This window comes from Daktulosphaira vitifoliae, unplaced genomic scaffold (assembly GCF_025091365.1).
Source record: "Daktulosphaira vitifoliae isolate Bord-2020 unplaced genomic scaffold, ASM2509136v1 Scaffold_3, whole genome shotgun sequence".
NCBI lineage: Eukaryota > Metazoa > Arthropoda > Insecta > Hemiptera > Phylloxeridae > Daktulosphaira > Daktulosphaira vitifoliae.
Window position 1 is genome coordinate 5,559,141 of NW_026099574.1, and position 6,000 is coordinate 5,565,140.

The window sequence follows — 6,000 nt, forward strand, 5'->3', positions numbered from 1 at the left end:
TCATTTGTTTAAATATATTTAATTATATTGAGTTATACGGTTGGTTGGGTTAAATATAAAATATTAAATCAATTTAAAATAATTTACTGTTATATATAATTAAAAAATATATTGAAAAATAACATTTTTAAAAAAAGTTTAATAATGAATTTTACTGCGAGACAATATCCAAATTAATTAAATTATTCTTATTTTTAAACATTTCTATTGCCTCTCTCATTTTAAGTTCTTTTAACTATATAAGTTTTAAATTAGTTTTGTGGTTTAAATATAAGGGAAGCAATAGAAATGTTTAAACATTAAAATAATTTATTTAATCGAGACTTTCACCCACTACAAATTTTATTATCTAACTTAAGTTAACTGGCAAAATCTGAAAACGTCAATAGGTGATAAGGTCATTTTTCTGCAGGAATGTCAGTATGTATTTAGCTCTGATTATGGTAACAATATTTTCGAAATATATATACTAGAATTGTTTTTAGTAACTTTTTTTAATTAAATATTTATTAGTTTTAAACAAATATTTTTTAATTTTATATATTATTAATTACAATCAGTGGTTAATTTGAGGTTGGACGGAGTCTCTCTTCTTATTTGGAGTACAATATAGCGTCCCCTTTAAGTTCAATCCCAAAATGCCGAAGGACGCTAGAATTTTGAGCACTGAAGAGTGGAAAGCGTTAATCTTAGAAATTTATTTGAAATTGTTAAAAAAAATATAATTGTAGAAGTACATAAATTATGAAATGAAAAGAATTTTATTATACGACCGTGGTAATATAAGTACTTGTTTGTTTTTGGATTATTCAAAAATTTAATTAATTAATCCTTTAATATAAGCTTAAAAAACCTGTAATGACATACACATGGAACCAAAAGACTTATATATTAAGGGTTATAAATAAAAATTTAAGGTATATAAACATTTGTTATATTATTAGAACCTACTAAGGTGTTGATATATTTTTAATTTGTTGAATAATTTATAAATTATATTACTATATTTGTCATTTCATATTTTTATATGTTTTTATATCTACCTAAATTAGTTATTGTAAATATTTTTTTCTCAACTTGATTCTATTATGGTATAATATTTAAAATTTTAATACACACTTTGTGATGCTTTGTATAATATTCATTTCTAATTGATTTTTAATGAAATAACAAAAATTATAAGTAGGTACTAATCTATTCCTTTATTGAGATAATATTTTTTACCAAGTAAGTATATTTGCTTACTATGATTAATATCATTTTTACCCTTTGTGGGGGGACAATTCGGTGTGGCTCGAGAACGCTTTTCATTTTTTAGGAACTATAGCCCCCCTCATAGTTTTTCCCATTTTAACCACTGGTTACAAGCAGTGCTCGAATTGGGGGGGGTGCGCAGGGGGACGTAGCTCCTCTACTTTTTTTAAAATTTTTTTGCGCACCCCAACTACTTTTTTTTATTGGGACGGGAGGACGGTGGAAAATACCACCTCTTTTTTTTTTTTTAAATATTAGTATGATAATGAAATATGATTTATTAATAAATACTAAGGACGCAGTTTTCAAATTGTTAAGTTGAGCTCCCCTACTTATTTTTGGCCAATTCGAGCACTGGTTACAAGTGATCAATTTTTTTTATATAATTTACTGTTAATGAAAAAATATATATCCAAAGCTGATTTCATGAATTCCTAGTATTTGGTGTTGATAATGGAACAACAGTTCAGACGTATTTGCAGTGTTGTAGTTCTAATCTCATTAAAATGTTGTAAATTTATTATTTAGAAAACCAATCTACTGGTTGATTTCGATAGACTAGGTGTTGTAAGAATTGGTCAATGCTCTCTATATAATGTTTCATTGTTAGAACAATAATAACTAATATGCTACTGGTTTCTTCTAAGAGACGTGACCAAAGGCGTGGATACTTTTTATAACAAATTAATATTATGTGACAAATTTAGATTAATTAATAAATAAATTAATAGACATAATAGTGATGTCATAATAGTACTAACCGTCAGGTGTTTTGTTTTGAATTGATTATTAAGTTTGGTAATTTAGCCTTCAGATAAATTACCTGTTATTATTTAGGGGTCGATGTAGTAGCACCGATCTCTAAGTTCTAGCAGGGCAGTTTTCCTATTTCAAAAACTATAGATGGTTGTTTGACGTTCGATGTGTAAATCAACCATTATAAATAATTAAAATATATAGTTGCTAAAACGTTACTATCTGAATAATAATTTTTTATAATAGTTATCAAAAGTTTACTGAACAAAATATACTAATCTAACCGATTAGTTAACAGCCCGATCGATGCAATGAAATAAAAGTCTGTTATTAGTTTAAAAATATTTGTATTTAGTATATAAATAAAATTTGTAAAATATATTAAACACAGCCCAAAATTAAAATTAAAATCATTTTATTTTTTTTATGTATTTTTTCTATCGAGGCTAAACTTTTAGCTTCGATGCGAACTGTGAAGGTATTAATTTTACCTTGATGTAATTATTTTTTTTGTATCTGTCACTACTTTTTTTCAGCTTTCACTACCTTAAATAGTTCTTTTTATAAAAATTATTCATTACGTTTACAGTGGTTGTGTTATTAACTATACAGTCTTATAAGTCCGGAGTACAAAGTTCGAACCCCTCCAGCCAAAATAACTTTTTTTGCATTTTTTTCTTATTTTTTTTTTTTTTGAGATGGAAAACAAAATTCAACACGAAAAATTGAATAATAAAAGTATATTTTTACTCAGATGAATTTTATTTGTGGACCATTTATAATTAACCACATTTATTTTCTGAACATTTTTGTACCAAGCCCTTCAATTTTTATACATGTTTGCCATAAGAGTAATCACTACTTTATAATTTTTTATAAATTCTCCGAAAAAATTACAATAATATTAATCTCATGCTAATTTAATTGCTATAATAAATATTTATTCATATATTATACTTCTAAATCAAAAAACTACTATTCAGGAATATTGAAGGAAATAGGAGTTAATTTTTCTTTTGGAATAATCCACCAATTTATTAAAATTAAACACTATCTACAGATTTCCATTAAAGCGTTTCTTATGATAGTGATTTTAATCACTGTCAGATATCATCTATACTTTTCCCAACTATGCCACGTCCACACTGTGTCGCGACCCCACTGTGCTATCATTTTTGGATACTTTCAAAAATATTTTCTTAAATTATTGTGTTATTGAATGCGATATGAGAACGGTTGCTATAAGCGTAGATGATGTGGGAGATAGTGTGAAATGGATACCAGGATAAGAGTGGCCGACCCCAAGTAGTTGAAATTAAAAAAGAAAAAGAAGAAGAAAAGATTTTCTTAAATTATCAAAAAAAATTATTCAATAATCAATAACTTACTTTTTAAGAAATTTATAAACCTACACATTTTTTTCCAATTATTGAAAGATAATTATTAGAAATGAAGGGGGAAAATGTCATGCGATTCTTGAGGGTGGGTAGCCATTTTGTTTGTGCTTTCGACTATTTTGAACTTCGGCATTACTACTTCAGAACTATGGATACACAACACAAATATTGAGAACTAAATCGATTACTATAGGTCGCTAAGCCATAATTATTTAATTTTCCAATATATTATTGTTAATTTTTCGTGAAATTACTTATATTATTTATAATAATATAAATAATTATGGGATATCTAACAAATCTATTGAAAATATCTGTAAAAAAATATAAAGTTATGTTTGGTTATTAACCAGAGTTTGGTTTGACATCGAATAAATTGAAGTGACGTATACTAAGGAACCGAGTTGCGTTTAGTGGTTTCCGACTGACTTCTGCACTAAGAATATGATACTTTTTGTCACTGTAAAAACTCTCATATGGTCACCCATCTCTGATCCTGTTGTGTCCAGAGCAGCTTAACATAAGAGTTTATCAGCAACTAGTATATACTACATTACAACACGTCCATAAGGTTAAGAATTAATCATTTTTTGAAATAAATTATTTTTGTTAAATAATAAAAAACACCATTGTACACATTAATTTTGAAAAACATCGTTTTTTCATTTTTTAAAAATATTTTCAATTACTTTCTTTGTCTATAATTAAAGGAATTTTTAATACCATTAATGAAATTTTTATAATTTTGCAATACAAATTTATAATATTATCTAGTTATATGTGTTAGTTTTTTAATTTTTGGTCTACTTCGTTATCATTTTCATGCGTATAGCCCCGAGATCCTAACCGGTTGGTGTCTGTGCTAGATTTTTGCTGACGCCAATAGTCTGCAAAAAAAAAAACAATGAGAGAATATTTTTAAACCGTTTTAAACAAATTATCGCTAATTCATCATGTTTTCTATTATAATCATATGGTCTAAATTGACAACTGCAGATAAAAAATTGCAAACACAGAAAATGTAACAAATATCTACTTCTCGGTGAAATTACAAAACACATGTCCTCAGGATCTTTCCTCTTAATATTTTTATGTACTTTTTGTTTCTTGTTTCTGGCTTAGGGTTATAGAACACGCATACTATTTTTGTATTGCGTAAAAAATATTGATTTTCTCGCATTTATCTTTCACTGGTGAAATGTGTCAAAATTAAAAGTCACTAAATTTAAAAAAAATGTATTCACCATAAGCACTATTATTATTATGCATGTAATATCTTGTAATAAATCATTAGTTCACTTTCTCAAATGAATGTTTTAATAACTTTTAAGTATCATGTGATACATAACCAGATCAAAATATACCAACCATAGTATGCTTTATTTACGACACCTATATAGGTATTTTTGTATTGTAGGCTTCTGCGTGTATCGTTAATCAACTGCAATTACACTGACAATGAATGGTATTGATGGGATGTAAAACGTTTAATATTATTGTTACAAATTTAAATGTGTGTCCTACTCTGATATTTATACATGAAAGTAAACATTTATTAGTATATTTAAAAAGGTATTGCGATTCATTTGATCAAATAATGTCATAGTAGACATATGATTTTAAAAATGTATTTAAAATTTAAATGTGTTTAAAGCAGGTGTTGAAAATGTTTGTCCTAAGTTTTGTCATTTTCTAACGTCTATTGAACAGGCGTTTTCTTAGGCAAATCTGTTCTATTTTTATTCGTTTTACATAAATAGACATCAGTTTTTAAAAATTATATATCAAACAGTATTAATTACAAACATTACTGAAGCAAGAACAAAATAAGATACATTTAACAATGTTATATCAAAATAATATTTCAACCCTCATTATTTTTTTATTTATATTATCTTTAATTATAAAATTTCATCACACTTGGTACTGGTGATTTTGCTCATATTTTAATTAACCTTTATTATCATTATTTATTTTAGCAGCACGTACTAAATAAATGGTATACAAACTTATCACGCGCAATAATAACCTCTAACCTTATGGTTAAAAACTGAGTTCTACATTTTAATGCGTGCAATTTGTACACTTTTTAAAACGTAAATTGCGTGGTTTATGTGTTGCATGATGTATTCTTAGTTAAAAATTAATTTACTATTGAAATAATAACATTTACTTTGGATTGCTTGTGGGTTCAATAACGTAACATAGATAAATGCCCAAACGGTAAAAAATTAATATTAAAATACACTTAAATTATACACTTTAAAAATTGTTGGCAGGAGTAATTTTCAATCAATTATTTTATAAGATTTAAACACTAGAGATTATGCGATTCTAGTTATCAACCTCACAAAATTTTATTTACAATATACTTAATATTTTCAATGGTTTATAAAAATAAATTAAGTTTTAATCTATTCATAATTATAAAAAAATTATTAAATAACTAAAAAATGAGGCGTAATATATTTAACGAATCACAATATTTATTTATTTATTTATTTATTTATTTATTAATATATATTAATATATATTAATTATACAATTGTAATAATAATAATTATAAATATATATATTATATATTAACATTCAC